Genomic DNA, 19,750 nt, shown 5'->3' on the forward strand with positions numbered 1-19,750 from the left:
TATGCTAATGTTTTTTTCTAACTGTCTAAGTATTCATTGGCATGATTGGATATCCATTCATTGGATATTTGCATGATTGGATAACATTCTTAAAAAATAGTGGTTGTCTAGTAAGCTAAAATTTAGTAAATTTTGGATAACTATTTATTTGTAAAGATATTGTCTTTAACTTTTGAAGGAACTTCGTTTAAGACCTAAGGAAATAATAATACAGCATGAAAGAACTAATAAAATAATAATACATCAGCATAACAAAAGTTGCAAAGAAATATAATGAAATTTATTTCAGTATTTAAAGTAAAATTTTCAAAGTTTATTTTCTCCTTGACCCGATGACGTTATTTTTGGCTTGTTGTACCAGGTAATTAAATTTACGATCACTTAATGTAATTTTACAAAGGTTGACTATATTTTTATATTATCCAGTATTGGATTTGAAAATTCATTCTTAAGAAAAAAGTAAGTTTTAATTATACATAATTTTAATAAGATATGGCCTCAATTAGAACAAAATACAAAGCAGGGCATGATGGTTCACTCCTATAATCTCAATGCTTGGGAAGCTGGGTCCAGAGAATCACTTTAAGCTAGTAAGTAGAGACCAGCATGAGCAAGAATCAAGACCAAGTGTCTGCAAACAAACAAACAAACAAAACACAAGCAAACAAACAAAAAGATGTAAAACAAAGACCTAACTAGGAGAGGAGTGCCTCTAGTCCCAGATATTTAAGAGGCTGAGGCATAAGGATCTTGTGAGCCTAAGAGTTGGAGGATGTGATGAGCTATGATGATGCCACTATTCTCTAGGCTGGTCAACAAAGAGACATCTTATCTCTCTCTCTCACACACACACACATACACACCTACACACATGAGAGATAGAAAAAGAAAATACAAATAGGTAAAATGATAGATATTAACACATTGAGACAAAATTGAATTTTTGCTATTTGCACATATCCCACATCAAATCACAGCATCCTGTTTGATTTAAATAAATATTAATATCTGTCTCTTACATTAACATCTGAAATATTTATAGAAGTTAGGACATTTGGCAAGCCAGGTGCAGGGGTGCATGCCTGCAGTCTCAGCTACTCTGGAGGCTGAAGCAGAATTGTGTGAGCTCATGAGTCTGGGGTCAGCCTGACAACTTAGTGGGGCCCCATCTCTAAAACGAACAAACAAACAACAATAATAAAAAAAAGACCCTGAAAAAAGACATTTGGCATAATCCTTACTACATAATTAAACACTTTTATTTGTTTGGAAAATGATATGGAACCTAATACAATGCTTATTATTATGCTATGTTGAATACAATTCTCTGATATGAAATTACTAAATATAAAAGTAATATTACTGTATTCACCTAGATATATTCAGTAATTTTTAGGCTTACTCAAAGTTTTATTGGCTAATAATTTTGTGAATCCTATTCAGGCTAGTAATTTGAAGGCCAAAATCGGTTCCATAAGACTCTAGCACCATAAAGCCTAGGGAAATTTTCCTTAGTTTATAGCCTGATCTCATGTGTGTGAGTTGATATAAATAAATAATAGCTAATTAGAGCAGAGGTAAACATTTAAAGTCAAGATCTGTGAGCCTCTATCTATACACAAGTCTATTTCAAACTAATACAAATATCTACTTCATAGAATATCTATGCTTTTATAAATTTACACACTGAAGTAAAATTAAAAATATTTTATTATTAATTCAAATTCTGCTGAAAAATACCTTATTCAACAGATTATGAGGAAAATACTTGCCTGTATAATGTGGTCTCACGATTTTCTATTGTTTGTGAATTATTTATCTATATTCAGCCTGTTTTCTAATAACATTTTGCATTGGTCTTTTCTCCAGACCTTTCTGGATTCATTCATTCATTCATTCATTCAACAATAGTTTAATAGGAACAATCACTTCCTTATGCTACTGTGTTAAGTTAAAGGTACTAATACAAATTTGATTACCTTTGTCCCTAAGGAGCTCAGAATGTTGTAAGATTATGTGTATAAAAAATAATAATAAAGTTAATTTTCTAAATCAAATATGATGAACGTATTATGGGAATATACTTCAGTGATTCAACTAATTCTGCCACAAGGAGTCTAGAAAGCTTTAGAAGAGAAGGTGAAAGGCTGGGCACAGTTGCTCAGGCCTGTAATCTTAGCACTTTGGGAGGCCACGGCAGGTGAGTCACCTGAGTTCACCAATTAGAGACCAGCCTAAGCAAGACCAAGACCCCGTCTCTAAAAACAGCCAGGTGTTGTGGTGGGCGCCTATAGTTCCAGCTACTCAGGAGGCTGTGGCAAGAGAATCACTTGAGCCCAAGGGTTTGAGGTTGCTGTGAGCTTTGATGCCACAGCATTCTACCAAGGGTGATAAAGCAAGACTGTCTCTGTTTTCTCATGGTTTAATCATTCTGCGTTTTTTCAGGAAAAAAAAAAAAAAGGTCTGTTTCTTATTATAAATGTAGGTGGAGAAAGCACTCCCAACACTGGCTCAATACCGCTCAGCATATTAGCTATTTTTCCATAGCAAATGGCTTCCACTGCATTATCAGATGCCTGACATCCTCTTGTTTTGCGATCTCAGCAACTTCGTGTCATCCTTACTTGCTTCTTCTGCTTCATCGGTTGCTTCATGCACTTTTACCCTTCTCTGTACTTCAGTCAATATCACTTGGAAAATTGCTTCTGGGTCTAGTCCATTACAGGTTGCCACCTCATCATCCATTGCAATAAAACCTTCAAAATCTACTTTGCATTTTGCCATAGATGGACTGTCTGATGTGGCCAAAGCATTGTACTCTTTGGGTATGACAAATCCAACATTCTTAAAACACTTCTGTATCATTTCTGGCTAAACTTTATTCCACGCCAAACTGATCCACAGGACAGCCAATGGAGCAGATGAAGTTGCTTCATCTGGGTAGACTCAGGGTTATGTTTTATTAATGATCCACCATAGGAGCTGGACTTCATAGTGATTTTGAATATTCTGCTGATGCCTTGGTCAAGAAGTTAGATTTTGAAGGTTGTGTTTGGAAGCAGAGATTTCAGTGTCACATTTGCATGATGATTCACTTGCAGATGGCCAGGACAGTTGTCTACCTTCAGTAGAAAAGACCTTTCATTTTTCTTCATTTCTCAGTTAATTCCCTGCACCCACGCCTCAATTAGAGCACCAGTTATCCATGTACATTTGTTTGATCTCCAAGTGACATAGAGTTCTCCAAGCTTCTGGTTCTTGAGTGCACATGGTTTTCCCTAGTCATCAATCACTAAGGACTTCGGTTTCTCTCCAACTGAGTGCAAAGCAGGACTGTGAAATGTTCTTTGGTAAGTTTCTCCCTCTTACATTTGTCACACTTTGTGGTGAAGCTGCCTTGAAAGAGTCTGCAGTCCTCAGCATTAAAGATGTCACCATCTTTAAAGCCTCTGGAGAAGTCTGGGAACTTTTGATGAACTCTTCCACAACTTCTACTAGAACTTCTTTAGATTTACCACACAAGACATTCTGGGAGATCTTGTGATGCAGTTTAAACTTCTCAAGCCTACCACTTTACAGTTAGAAATCTGCCACACTGAATACCTATGCACTTTTTTTTTTTCTTGCCAGGGCCGAGATTGAACCCACCACCTCAGGTATATGGGGCCATCATCCTACTCCTTTGAGGCATAGGCACCACCCTCCTGTTCACATTTTTTAGCAACTTCTTGGATCATCCGACCAGAGATTTGGGCATTAACTGCCTTCACGTATTTGACCAGCTTCATGTTGCTTCATTGACATAATCAAGGGAAGTTTTCCTCCCCTTCTGTTCTCTGCTTTCCTTATCATATCTCTCCAAGCACATTTTTGGATGTTGCTAGTTATGGTTTTCTAACACCAAAATATTACATTGTCTTTCTTTTGCTGTTGCCTTCCAGTAAATGTGGAAGATAAACCTTTTCTATTAATGTCAGGTCTCTAAATTCTTTCCTTGGGGTCATGATGTCTAGATTAACTGCAAAACTTTTCAGTAATTGTAGGATGTACCTACAATTCAGATCAGTCCTTCACATTGAAAAATCCTTCCACAACATGTGATAAACAGTGGAATGTTAGGCCTAATCCGATATTTTAAATGTTTTGCTGATGCCTTGGTCAAGAAGTTGGATTTTCAATGTTGTGTTTGGAAGCAGAAATTTCAACGTCCAATATGGTAGTAATAAAACATTAAATAAAGAACTTATATTAAAGAAATAATAATATAACTAAGAGTCAAAGCCCATACCTTCTACTCCTTCGTGTAGAGTGAACCTAACTGTTCAAGATATGGAAGGTAAATTGTGTCACAGAAGTCAAGATACAATTAACAGAGATGCTCAAGATATATGGGTTAGTCTTCCACTGAGTACACATGGTACCTGTCAAAACTATGAAAATTAGGTCAACTTGAGGTTGTCAATGTGGTGAGGTGGTCAACTATGGAGGTTCTACTGTATATTGTACTCGTCTGAAAATTAAATAAATATATGGGGCTTTGCATTGCAGACAGAGGATTTTTTTTTTTAGACTGGATTTCACTTTGTCACATTTGGTAGAGCGCTGTGACGTCATAGCTCACAGCAACTTCAAACTCTTGGGCTCAAGCAATTCTCTTGCCTCAGCCTCCCAAGTAGCTGGGACTATAGGCATCCACCGCAATGCCTGGCTATTTTTTTTTTTTTTTTTTTTGAGAGACGGGGTCTTGCTCTGGCTCAGGCTGGTCTTGAACCTGTGAGCTCAGGCAATCCACCTGCCTCAGCTTCTCATAGTGCTTGGGTCATATTTTTTTTTTCTATTCTGCCTATCAAAGTTCTCATAGCTTACTTGGGATAAGGTGGAGCTTATATCAGTTAACCAAAAGTACTCGCTCTAGCAAACACATAACAAGAAACAGAAATTCTAAGAATTTACATTCAGCCTTTATTCACCATAATAGTTAGCATTACTGCTCATGTGCAAAAGCTACTTTAAATTCTCCATTATTACAACCATTTTATGTTTCTCTTAGATAAATATATGGAGGTAATAAAAAGCACATAGAATCAGATTCCACATGACAAATTAAAGGCTGTTAAATTTTATTTTTTTCAACCAAACTGGTTTTTAGGTTGTGGAAATGCAAAAAAGCACATTTAGGCATGTATGCTATTTATTTTTATGGCTCACATTAGAAAATGATCCAAATAATTCAAACTCAGATTTGTCAGAGAAAACACATAGCTCTGGACTTTAAGAATATTGTAACTAGACCTTTAACTTACTGTGAAGTGGTCACAACAAAGTCAAATGTATCATATTGATAGACAGATTTTGTGACTCCAAGGATAATGATAAATGTCTTACAAACCCCATAAAAAGTTATTCATACAATTATAATTTGAATTAACATAGTAAAACCTATTTCAATAAATTTAATTGTAAATCTATAGGTTTCTGTTTAATATTCAGAGTGGTTGGCTGCCAGAGATACTCAGGTAAAGATGAATACATTAAGTCTCATTTACCAAGCATTTTCTTACTAAACTTAATCTTGTTTCTTTTACACATCTTCAGAGAAATGTGTCAAAGGTTTTATTCAAGCAAAATTATACCTGTCACTACGAAATTTAGTTAATATTTAGTTCTCCAAGTTTTAAACTTTCAAATAGATAATTTAATCTCTAGCAATTTATGTTTCTCAAACGTTTTCTTCCTGGCTTAAATGCTTTTTGCTTTGGCTTTCATCTTCTGAGTAATGTTAATGCAACAAACATAAAAGAAAACAAACAACCAAAACGGGAGATGCCCATGCATTTCCCAAAAGGAATACAAAAGAACCTAATTAGATATGAAGCTTGTTTCCATCAAACATACCAGAAAAAGAGAGGGATAAAATTATCTCATCTGTCTGACTATAAAGGGCTCAAAAGTCATAAAAATACCAAAAGTGTAAATTCAGTAAAATTACTTTTAAATTAAAAGTCACATGTTTATCTTACAGGGGCTTTTTTATGCATTTTGGTGGGAACATAGGTAATACTGGAAGATATTTAATATATACAAAACAAAACAATTCTATTAGATAATTGAATCCCCTTTCAAGTAGTCAATCCTTAACTAGTCAATTCTACTACCTACTCGTACAGATAACATGCACAATAGATGAGAAATTAAATCCCTTTTTATCTGCGCTTCTTAAATAAATGCAAAAACATCATGTTCTAATTAGCTTAGCTAAAATGGGGTTAAAAGAAATAAGTTTCTTTTTATTCATTAAAGATGTTTGTAAAATTCCATCTCTTTCATTAGTTTCTTTCATTGTTTCCTCCTATTAAAGTATTTCAGCAGTCATTTCAAATCCAATTTTAAAATAATTTTCTCCTAGAGAACAAAATTTCTAACAATTCAATAACTTTATTTTAATGCTGAAACTCAGTTTTACTATTCTGTGGCATATCCTTGAGGCACAGCAGGAATTTAGACTTGGGCTAACCATGTGAGTGATGGGAGAGGCAATATTGTTGACTTGGTGTACTGCAGTGTGTTTAAAGTAGTACATTTATGTCATCGAACCAATTCAGTTTTATTCATTTTTCATTGGCAAGGAATATTACACTAAACACTGGTTATACGGTTACTCATTTAATACTAACTTTAGTGAGTTATTACTTTTTTTATTTTTTTATTTTTTATTAAGTCATAAACACATAGATCATGTATACATTAATGCATTTATGGGGTACAATGTGCTGATTTCATATACTGTTAGGAATGCTTACATCACACTGGTTAATATACACCTCATCTCGTTTACTTAATTATTGTGTTAAGATATTTATACTCTCTACTTAATAGATCCGACATGTACCATTGCGATATGCACCACAGGGGCATTACTTTTAAAAATATACCACAAGTCAAATGAAAGGGCCACCATGGGACCTGATTCACCAGTGAATGAGCAGTGTCTGAGAGCAGCCGCTCAAGTAAGGAAAAGCACTCAGAGTAGCTGCAGCAAACGGGATGTGACAGGGAACAGGGGACAACTGCAGGTGAGCAGAGGGAGAAGGTGGGTACATCTGTAAATTATGTTTTTCATCACTTCTTGAATTCTCCTGGGAAACTAAATGCCATATGAACTACAGTAATAGGTATTTGTTAAGAATGAATAACTGACCCAACTTAAGTGAACTCAACAATTTGTTTCTTTTGATTGGCAACTATAAATTCACCAATAAATACGTGTAGTTATGAAAAACTTGTTCAACATATGAAATAGTAGAATTAATGGTAACTTTACTCCAAACTTAAAAATTATAGTATCAAGCATTTACATGTATAAATAAATATATATAGAAACATGTAACTACAATTTTATGGTAATTACTATTTATATGAACATATTTAGTTGAAATGATCCTATATTTAATATCATTTTATATTATAAAAAGAATTCTATTTTATTTAACTCTGAACCTTGTGCCCTTTGAGTCATAGAAATTAATACTTTTCTCAGAATGAGAGAATAATGTTGATTTATAGTATTTTCAAAGGAAAAAAACACTGCTATAATGACACAATGGGGACGTTAAATATTCACGCCCAAGAGAGCAAACATTTTTCATATTTCCAGACAACAAGTAGAGATACAATTTTTTTAAAATGACATATAAAAATGCTTGTATATAATGCTCATTCATAAGATGTGCTTGTGAAGTCCCAGAGAAACAATGAAACAGGCTATAGAAACTTCAGGTAGAATCATATTATTCCATCTTGGTTTGTAAGTAAAAAGATGGATATTCTTAAAACATAATTTTTAACCTCAATTACTTTTACAAGAGTGGAGAAACTTTTTATAAATAAGTATATAAAAAAGATTCACCCAAAGACCAAGTGTTGTAGTGTGATTTTTCAACTATTTCAACAATTCTCTATAAAAAAGAAAAAAAAAAGTTATGTAAGAGAGTTTTTATATATAAGAATTTTCCATCATAATATGTATTATTTCTTATCTAAGTGCTCTCTTTCTCTCTACTTTGTATGATACTTTAGAACTAATTAAGAGAGTGAAAATTGAAATGTATAAAAGCAGTAATGATGCCACATTGCAGTCATACCAAAGAGGTACATACATATTTCAAGCCTCTAAGAGCAATGCTAAATACATGATTAATTGAAATACAAAATTAAAACTATAAACTAGACAATGACCAAGAATGTATACAACATTATTTCAATAATAATTAGAACTTTGCTATTAAAATAAGTGTTTTACAATGATAAAATTTTGCCTGAAAAAATTTTTAGAGTGAATGCAATATAGGCCAGTACTTTGCTATCATTACTGGGCATTGGGCCCATCTCAGACGAGTCCACTGCCTGATGCTTAGAAGTGCTTCGCCTCACATCTCATGAGAAGGAGCAAAATCCAACTCAAGAAATCCTAGCTTTTTCTCATAATGTCTCTCATTAAATACAATAATGAATGTAGCACCTCTTGAAACATTTTTTTCTAAGCCATAAGGAAACTGTTACAGGTCAGACGGGTCATCACTTGATGACACCCTTGTTCGTATTTCTGATTAAATCATTTTACTTCCCTCTTCTGAAGTGAGCCAACCAAAGACGACAGTGTAATCGAGAGCTGACTGGAATGGACCCTGAGAGAAGGGTACCGTGAGAATCTAAGAAAGATGGTCGATTTTCCTCCCTGATAAAGAGACACCCAAAGTGAAAGTTCTGTCCTGCTTTTCTGTTTTGGCATGTTTTCCAGGAAAAAATTACTACAACTGGAAATACAGCAAACATCCAGCTACTGCGGCAAGAAAAGGACAAGGAAATCCTTGGCCGAGATGGACAGCCGCGTGGCCACCTTGAACGTCTGTCTCTGCATTACTACTCACGCGAGATTGACGCACACACCTAAAAGGACTCTGAGTATTTATTTTGTGTATTCTATTACTTGCAGATGAAAAGCACACTCACACCAACACTCAGTATATTTTATAATTTTCACATATATTATCAAGGAGTTATTGGAAAATCTAAATGAAGTGATACATATTTTCATACAATACTATTTTTCTAAATGTGAAATTTGAATGGCTGAAATGAAGGAGGTAAAGTGGGCTTTTCTGTTCAGCATAATTCTTTGTTCTTGTCTTATGCCTAGAAATACAGATGACACCGAGCATGCTTTTCTTTCTCTGACTTGCCATCCCCCTAAATACTCTTTTTCCCTTCCCTTCCCTTCCTTTTTCTTTTCTTTTCATCTCTCTCTCTTTTTTCCTTTCCTTTCCTCTTATTTTTTGAGACAGAGTCTCACTCAGTCACCCTGGATAGAATGCTGTGCTGTGGCGTCACAGCTCACAGAAACCTCAAACTCCTGGACTTGAACAATGCTCTAGCTGCAGCCTCCCAAGTAGCTGGGACTACAGTCACCCACCATAACACCTGGCTAGCTTTTCTATTTTTAGTAGAGATGGGGTCTTGCTCTTGCCTGGACTGGTTGGAACTGGCTCAAGTGATCCTCTTGCCTCAGCCTCCAGCCTCTCAGTGTGCTAACATTGCAGGTGTGAGTCACCACACAGGCCCCACCCCACGTCTTCTAAGAATTATTTTCACATTTATACATGTTGGATATAATTTTGAAAAATCATATAAAACACCTCCCTTTGGAAGGCCCTCGATTTGCATCTGAGGCTTTTATGATTGACAGTGACATCTACATAGAAGCACACTTCTCCCCTTCCTCCCTGCCACATCCAGTGACTTGGAAATAGAGTCACTTTGTGGCATTTTAATTAATAAAATTTACCATGTTTGAGGTTACCTGCACAAATATTTAAGATATGGTTTTTCTTCAGTAATCTAAATAAAAACTTGTGGAATCTAGGCAAAATTGAAAGACAAATGTAATAAGATATGTGTGGCTCTATATAAAATAAAGCTATAGTTTAATAGAATTATCATATTCATAAATATAAAGTGTCTACTACACAATACATTAAGTAAGTTCAATGAGTTTAAAAACAAAAGAGGAAAAATTCAAATATAGATATTAGCATTATTTCATGTCTGACTCTGAATATCAGGGGAAGTTAGCATACTCCTCTCTCTGATGGGATAGAAGTTCATTTATTCCCCATTCTGAGTGCTTACTTAGGCATAGGCATTATGCAACTAAAGACCTCCTGTAATAAGGAGGTGAATTATGCCTATCACCATACCATACCTCCTTATTACAGGAGGTTCTTTAGTTGCATAATGTTTATTTTGTACCATAACTTATTTTATAAGAATTGTGATAAGTGCTAAAAAGGATGTATACAGGATGATATATGTACACAATAAAAGGGAATAAACTTCCTTAAGGAAGGAAATTGGTCTGACTTTCCAAGACTAGGTACTAGAGTTCCTCCAACCATCTTTCTTTTGCCCTGATTCCAGAGTTACCAACCAATCCAGATGTCAGTTTGGCTATCTGTGTCTTTTGATAACACTCATATGATTTCTTGAATCATGGAGTTGTGTATTGGAATCCCTGAAAAGGAACTATTATTAACTCCCTTCCATATTAAGCATTGTATAAATTTTACAGTTGATAAAGTTAGTTGAGCAAGAGAATAAGAGCCTGATCATTTTTGGGTACCATGATTCAATTATGTCTCTGCATTTACCAAGATGAGAGTAAAACTCTGGATTCTATGATCAAATGATTGCGATATTGCCCACTGGAAATCCCAAATAGCCTTCCTAGGTACCAGGAATAGCTAGTTGGCTATTGTGAATTCAATATGTTGCACCAAGTAGTGGAAGAATTGGTTGCTACATCTCATCTCTTTCTGCTATTCACCAACTGACTTTCTTGATGCCTATGCACCTGCTCCTGTGTGCATGTCTGTCTCTGTCTGTGTCTCTCCTTCCCTCCTCCTTTCTTATTTATTGTTTTTTATTGAATGCATCAGATACAAGAATATGAGAATACAGTAGTAAGTAGTAAGTTGACCACCCAAGGGACTATAACAGACTGGCCATATACAGGGGTGGTCAACATAAGGAACTAGGCCTACTTGTACTGAAACATATATGTGGCGCATGTTCAGACTTTACAAATTATGTCAACTTCAGGAGGTGGTCAACTATGGAGGTTTTGCTATATATAGTTCTCTAGTTTTAATATAGTTGAACATATATTTAAAGAACACCTTTCAGTTTTAGGGAAGTTAATAAAATGTAGATACGTCAGTAGACTTATCAGTCTACCGATCCATGTATCAGGTAAGATTTTTCTGTTCTGGACAGGTCTTTACAACTAGGATATATGTGGATTGGTAAATCTGTAAATCTAACAAATATTCAAAGGTGCCCCACATTATTAAAATAAATAGCCTTGTTTAATAATATTTATTTGCACATTAAAATATGAATGATACTTAAATGCATTAAGCAAAGTAGTTTCAAAATGGAACACAGGGTGTTCAACATGTGAGAAAAGAGATTATACATATATTTTTGAAAAGCATATTTACCGTTACTATGGAACATTAATGCCATCAGTCAATATATTTCCATTATTCTGAGTGTTATAAAATAATTATAAATCAGTAATTATATGTCTTTAGAGCACATTATACCTTGCTACATTTTAATCTGTTTCTCCTAACCAATTTTGAGATGCTCTGTTTTGTAAAACTTGCAAAAATCAAGAAAAAATTTACACCTCTCGAGCTCCTTCACACATTATTTTCCTTACCTATCTTCTGTGAAAACTACCACAGCTTCACAACTCCGAATACTTCTAATAAAACTTGTTTCTATTCTTTGAAATTTAGTTAAGTGTTTTACCTTTTGTTTTTCTTCACACATCAGCAGTCTTGTTCCAATTCAGTAACAAGAAGCACAACTTTGCATTTTGAAAATGCTGTTCACCTTAAAACTTCTCTTACACTAGAACTGAAAAAAAAAGGGAGGACAGGTCTCCTTTTTCTAATGCTATGGAGGAGTGATTTTACAGACACATTAATTATCTCATATAAAAATGATCGGGCATAGGAATCATGCTATGTAAATTATATTGAAAATATTGATCTTTTTCATCAAATTGAAGAATTACATGGTGTAGCACATGAGTCAGTACATCTATTATTATTTAGATTGCCTTTTTTTGTCACTGATTTACGTCTTGTGGGACTCAGATAACTCCCTGAAATATCATGATCTGTTTTTGTTTCCAGTCATGAAGCAATAATTTATACAAAATATTCAAGCTGACTTGTACATAAACTAATTGACAGATGTAGGCATTATCATTTGGGGATTAATCATGGTGCCAGTACATTCAAGTATGTGTTGAATAAGGCTAGATGGATGTGAAGGAAACATTTCCACTTCTTTTCTCTCACTATTACCTCGTATTTTATATTTAAAAAATGCCAAGCCCCAATCCTCTTTTTCTCTTATGAGTAAATATGTCCATAGAAGCAGATAAGCGAAGATTAATTACAATTAGAAGCATTTTTAGATGAAACTATTTTCAATTTGCATAACCATCAAAAAATAACCAAACCACCGTTGTTTTCTACGTTAAAACGCTAGGACCACGTTGCACTCATTTCCAAGATCTAAATTAAAAAGCGATCTGTATTTTTTGTATGAATCAGTATAAAATGAGCTCTTGTCCACAAAAGTAGTCCTGCAATCTGAATCCGGACACAACACTGAAGTCAACGCATTCTGAATATTATTGGATATTTTTGGTCACTCATGTAGGTTAGTGACTTATTTAGAGATGCTTCCTATTCTGAAGTTATTACAGAGATAAGAGGAAAAACTTTATTGTCATTTTGTACTGATCAATAAGAGAACACAATCTTCTGGAGGCTCTTTTGGTGGGTGGCCAAATATTCATAAAATATATCATAGAAATTGTTTTTACTTATATGTTTCAGCACCCCTAAATCTTGTCAGAGTTGATTATTATGGATTCATGGAATCGCATATGTGAGCAGCACCTTAGTTTCCTATTTAGCTATTTCTCTAAATATTTGGAACCTAATTATTTGAGACAAATAAGAGCAAAAGGCAACTCCTTAGGAACACAGGTGAGACCACAGAAATGAATATCTCTTATATATGGTCCTTCATCCATTCAACAAATATTTATTGCACACTTCATATGCGTTGGATATTAGTCTAATTGCTAGAAATTCATCAGTGATTAAAATTGATAAAGTTTCTGTCCTCATGTTGCTCATAACCATTATTTTTCTAAAGATGAGATTAGATTATATCACTTAGAATTAATAATCCATTCTCTTAATCACGTCTCTTTCTTAATGCAGATTGTGATATGCTGCTATACAATAAAACTTCAGAACAAAATGCAACAAAACATGAAATAGTTAATTCAGCCCAATTTCTGGATTGGTCTTTATAATTAAATAATAATTGCATTTATAATTACTTCGCTAATAATTATTGAATGCAATGGTACCTTGTTTCATGGGCACAAATTCTTCTCATTCCTGTATATTTTACTCCATGCAGGGAAATTGCTGCTTCTCCCTTCATGCAGAGGAATTTGCCTGCTTCTCTCTTCTAAGAGGTAATCTCTTTTTCCACTGCCTTTACCCTGGACTATCCTTATGAACATTTCAAAGTGATATGTGAACTCCAGAGCCAGGGCTTCATTAGGCTTATAAATACCACTTTCACCCCCTGGGAGCATTATTTGGAAATCTCCATGTTAAGAAGCCCAGATGGAAAATGACCAGGAGAGGGAGACCCAGTAGCCTGGCTGGGCCCATCCTCCAGCTTATCCACTGGTTTAGTTAAACAACCGTCTATAAATTATTGCTGTTTAAAGCCACTACGTTTGTGTGTGGTGTGGTATGCAGAAACAGAAAAACGTTGCCAAGACTTTTAAAATACTGGACTTTGTGCTAAACCCACAAAAGTCAGCCAAAGCTCTGACTATCATCGCTACTATACGGTATGGTGAGAAATAATTAGTCCTTTAAAGATTCACACAAGTATTGTGAAAGTGCTATGGTAATATGTGAAAGGAAAAAAAGTAGGACTATTTCATAAGAAGTTATAATCACTGGCAGGGAAGCATATTTCTGGCAGAGGTGATTTCAAGTGCAAAGGCCCTGTGGTAGAAAGGAGCCCATACCAGAGACCAACAGAAAAGCAGCCAGCGAGGCTGGAGTAGAAAAGGTCAACTCACTGGGAGATAAGATTGTGCTGCCTGGGTAGGGCCAGATATTTATTAACAGCTGTCTAGCATATTTGCCTTATAAATAATACCTTTAGTGACAGTGCTTATATGGAAAAATACGTAGAAAATCTGTATCTCTTTGCATGTGTGCATTTTATCTATTTGATACAATTATTGGCTGCAAGAGCATTCAGGAAATGGCAGGAAAACACGCTGCAAAGGATCATCAGACGCAGTGCTTAGATTTCATTAGTAAACCTTCTTTTGTATCCAAGCCCTCAGAGATGAAACTAAGTAACCTAAATAAATCTAATAATAAAAATGAATTAGAGAAATATGAGCTTTGGTAATAGTGGTTGTATTTGTCTTTCAATTGAACAATTAGACTTTTACATAGAAGAAAAGAAATATGAGACTGCAGGTAAATACAGCATATAACCAGGCGGATCAACATGTGCCTATTGTACACGCTAACTCTGTACTGTGTGGTCATCAACTATTTAAATTCAGTATAATACAGAGTATGCATAATTTGAAGGGCTGATGAAATCTCTTAAACTCTCTACTATTGTTCTCATGAAGGAAATCTGTCAAGAGAAAAAATAACAGTAAATTATTTCCAAGGGGATAACAACTAGCAAAATGTATTTGTTGGAAATAGTCTTGCTTTCCTCTATCCTCTAAAAATATACACAGAGCAATTAACAATCCTAAAGTCCACTTCATTTGCCTACTATCCTCACAATAAAATGATTGGTCACAAGTACTGGCAAGTCACTACAATGAGGAAGCATTTTGGGCGATAGCTGGTCTAGGTAATAACCCCTTAAAACAAGCTAGAGAAAAAGGAAGAAGGGAGGAAAAGAAAAGAAGAGAAATTCTGTATTCTTTTTGTTACATTCAATCGTCACAATAGAGTAATTTTCTCTCATCATCCATAAATCTATCATCTTGCTAATACTTAGGTAAAATCATCTTCATTGTAGCACATAATATATATTAATAAGCTGCTAGACTTTTCCTAATATTCTACTTTCCTTTCCACTTTAGATTTAACAATCATATAATAATCACCGTTCTGCTTGCGAATGAATCATATGCAATGGTAAGGAAATAGCTAAGAGGAGATGCTGCCCATGAGAGATTTAATCATAGGAAATGGCTGACTTTTTATTTCCAATAACCATCTGCACTCATGGTAAATCAGGTGCTAATGAAGCTCAGGCCCAGACTGCACAGGAGCATAAATCTCAAGAACCAAAAGTCGTAGAGCAACAGACCTCAGAAAAACAGAATTTTCTAAGGAAATACACCAAGATTATCATATAGAAGGTCACCATCTGCAAATGTGTCACATAAATGAATATATTTGGTAGTCCTAATATCACTTTATGACACTGGCTGTAAACACCAAGTCTCTACTTTTCTTTTGAAACTTATTACTTTCAGATCTTATGATTGTTTGCGGTTTTATATCTCCTCCTAGACAGTCAACATCTTGAGGGTAGGAGCTCTTCATTTCAGTTTCATTTTTATCGCCTCCATAGTGCTTTGCACATATTAAGGACTCGCTGTTTGGAGAATGAATAATGGAAGTAAATTAACTGTGGAATTCTACTTTTAGAGCAGAGAAGTACTGTAGGATCGTCCCCACAAGTGGATGAGGAAGCCAGGTCTAAGTTGAGTAGAATTTGTACCACACATAGAATTAGATTCAAGTAGTGTCTTCTGGTATTTAATCAATATTTGTAAATCTTCTAAAAGTTTTTGTCTGTCAGTCATCATAATCCTTAACTGAATGCCTTGTTCAATCATTATTGAGGTGATATACATAATAGGAATCAGGACAGAGTTGGAAGGAAAGGGGTAAGCTGTGACCTACATCTGAAAGTCAAATCCAGTGACAAAAAGTGATTCGAGGATTAAATATTACAACTTGACAAAAATTTACCCTTTTCTGTATGCTGGTGTAAAACATGGACCACATATACCCTTGTGGTTTTTAATAACTATATTCTTAACCATTTGAAAAATACGAAAGCAAAGACCTGAAATCCTAGGTGAAGTTACAGTCTGGGATGTCTACGAACACTTACAGCTGCCTAAGTTTCATACCAGCTCCAGTCTTATTTGACCTCATATTCTCCACTTGTTTCCATGTAGGCAGAAATCCTAAGGAAGTGCTAAAAAGTCTTGTCCCTCACTTTTAAAAAATATTAAAATTACAAATCCAAAAAAATAAATCTAGCTTCCAGAACCAATTTGTACACAAATAGCTTATGACTCGCATGAGGTGAATATTTAGAGCAGTAGATTTTAGCTTTCTGTGTATCATGAATACCAGCAGAATTTGATAAGAGCCATGAACCTCATTTCCTGAAATACACACACAACATAAATGTGCAGGATTTTACCTAAATTTCAGTAGCATCTTGAAATCTAGTGATAGTGCCCCGGACTACGTAAGTCCAGGTCCAAAGTTGTGATTATAGATAGCTGTAATCACAAACTGGGAGATTAGCCTGCATCTTAGGTGGTATGCTTCATGTATGACGGACCTTGATAATATATTATTTTTTATTTCTTATTCAAAGTTAATTGATACTAGAATTTATCATGCTAGATCACAAATATCATTTTCAATCCTTAGTCTCATATAGCTACATGAAATTCACAAGAAACAAAATAAATGAAGTGAAATTTCTTTTCACTTAAAACTGAGAAGATAGGCAAGTTTCATCATTCAATGAATGGGGAATCCCCCAAATCTCCATACCTAGGAAAAATGTGAAATTGTAGCTGAATGTGCATTTAATTTACAAAATATTCTCTGTGTGTTTGGTCCTTAAAATTTTGTAATGACCTCTGGACAAAATTTCGTAAATAATATTTTGTAAATAAAAGTAATTTAGCTATAATTTTCCCACTTTTCTGAAGGCATGGAGACTTTTGGGACACCCTGTATATTTGTGGGCATGATCTCTATAATTATATTCAGATGATGTTATGCAGTACTTTCTTTTTTGCACATTGAATGGCCGGTTTAAGTTGAGGTTGCCTGGCTGACTTGGTCAGAATATGACCTCCATCAAATACAGCCTCCCCACCTCTGCGACGAACTCAGAACATGATGGAGAGTAATTCTTTGTGATTTTAAATCACAAAGACTTGGGGGCTGTTTGTTACCTTTCTGCCATGTGCAAACCATGGGCTAACAAGATGTTTCACATACTGTTGCTGCTTTTACACACCATCCCTCAAAAGGGAACTATATTTTTTGTTCGTTTCCACAGGAGAAGTAACTGTTACAGTGAATAAAAATGACTGAAGTGATACTATCATCAAGGGCAGAAAACTTGCGATTTATCTATAAATTTATTCCATGTAGTTCTTTACTCAAAATAAAGCTTCAGCATAGGAATGAAATCGCTAGATTTATCAAAACTCCTTATCTGAGTTAAAGTTGAGGTGTCTTCTCTGCCTTAGCTACTGGTTGATGCAAGAATAAAGTTCATGAAAAGCTTAGGTGAGAGGGCAGCTTGGTCGCTGGTTTCTCACCTCGGACTTCTCTTCTCCTGCTGTATCTTTTTATCCATCTTCTCTGGCTCTTCCAATTTGGAGCAAGGGGTAGGAGACGAGATAAGGAGGGTAGACATGGTTCTTGATTTGTACCCTGCCAGAAAATTTCCACTGGTGTTTTCTAGTTTTTCCACATTTTAAAAATTAACTTTTCTTTTGGGTTCTTCCTTCAATTATTTCAGATTCTTCTCTACATTGTCCTCCACTCTTGACCTCCAACAGTGGGGATAGCTCAACCACAGTCCCCTGACATGGTCATGTACATCACCAGGCCAGCCAGTCCATCTTGCCCTCCTCTAGGTCCTTTGGGCATCTGCAGATCAACTCCCATTTCTTGTGCTGAGGTCCATTTGCTCTTCTTGAACAACCAACAGTCCAAGATTGTCCCAAAGCAGCTCAGGTTCTTCTCTCTCTCTCTCTCTCTCTCAAACACACACACACACACACACACACACACACACACACAGCCTACATGCTTCACGTTTCTCCTTGGAAAACTCAGAAACCCCAATGTTACCCCAAACTACTCTGCTACCATAGTTCCCCAATCTTTACTTCCCTCAGAAGTGACTCATTCAGAATCACCTACATAGCAGTGTACACATGCGAAGATCTCCAAAGGAGAATGTAAACCTCCACTTTGACTTTGGGTTAGAGGTAGATCTCATAGGGAGCAATGGGGCAGACCTGCCAGCCTACCTCCTTCAGAACCCCTGTCCAAAACCCTTCCCATCTCCACCTGGAGTCTCTTCTGTGCTTTCACAGTCCTCACTGGTTCTGCATCAGGATCTGTCTTTGGAATGTGCCTCAGCTGAAACCTCCATTATAGTAATCTGTTTGAAAAGGAAATCAAGCCTTGCCAACCCCTCCCTCCTCCCCCACACACACCCCTCCAGATCAAAATCCTTTAGTGACATCATTTGAATTTAGAATACAATCTAATTAAACCAAAAAAGTCCCACATGATCTAGAAGACACTGCCTAACTAAACCCTGTGATGATTAGGGCTCGTCCCGTGAGTCTTCTGTTTCTCTTGCTTTAGAGCAGAATCTCGAATCTCAATGCTCCTGCCTGTATGGCACAGACACTCATTGTTGTGAGGGACTGTCCTGTGCACTGTGGGATGTTCAGCAGCATCCGCTGCTCACCAGATGCTAGCAGCCCCCTCTAACCTTGTTGCAACCATCAAAAATGCCTCCAGATACTGCCAAATGTCCCTGGGGTGGGGGGCAGGGAGGAGGCGGGTTCTCCCTCTGTTGCTTTAGATACTTCCCATATGACAACTTCCTCTGCCTGTAAGTCTCACTTTCCCATTCTTCACCTATCGGTTCTTTTTGTAATAAGCCCTTTACAACCTTTCCTTTGTTGAGGTGGGTGTTTCATAATCTCCCTGTCCCCTCTGCAGTGACATCTTTTGAACCTTGGTCTGTGGCACAAACCACAGACCAAGGCCACCACAACAGAATGAGGCCTTGATAAAGCAACTGAGCGCTGAGGAAAAGCCAAGATGATGGTAAAGAAGCCCCAAGCAGGGGAACAGTTTTCACTTTCTTTCAGATATCCCATTCACTGAATTGAAAACCTTTTGCTGATGTCTCTCTCTCTCTCTCTCTTTTTTTTTTTTTTTGCAGTTTTTGGCTGGGGCCAGGTTTGAACCTGCCACGACTCCTTTGAGCCAAAGGTGCCGCCCTGCTGATGTCTCTTTTGTGAGTGGAACAAATGTAACTGAGTGGGTGATAATAATAAGAGCAGACCCGTATTGAACGGGTATTATGTTCCTTACATAAAACAACACACTCCGTCCTCATCAGGAATTCCCTTCATTTCACAAAAGACACAACCGGGACACAGAAAGAATAACTTATTAGTTCAAGGTCAGGCGTTGGCTTCATTGCTGTCATTCTTCCTCTGACCAGGCAGACACCT

General features: G+C 36.0%; 1 protein-coding gene across 6 annotated transcripts in view; it reads right to left on the minus strand.

Annotated features, from left to right (window-relative positions):
• Positions 1–19,750, minus strand: part of DGKB (diacylglycerol kinase beta) — a 694,453-nt gene that overhangs the window by 169,733 nt on the left and 504,970 nt on the right. The gene's annotated exons all lie outside the window — the stretch shown is intronic.

The sequence above is a fragment of the Otolemur garnettii genome, unplaced genomic scaffold (assembly GCF_000181295.1).
Source record: "Otolemur garnettii isolate 467f Iridium unplaced genomic scaffold, OtoGar3 scaffold00005, whole genome shotgun sequence".
Lineage (NCBI taxonomy): Eukaryota > Metazoa > Chordata > Mammalia > Primates > Galagidae > Otolemur > Otolemur garnettii.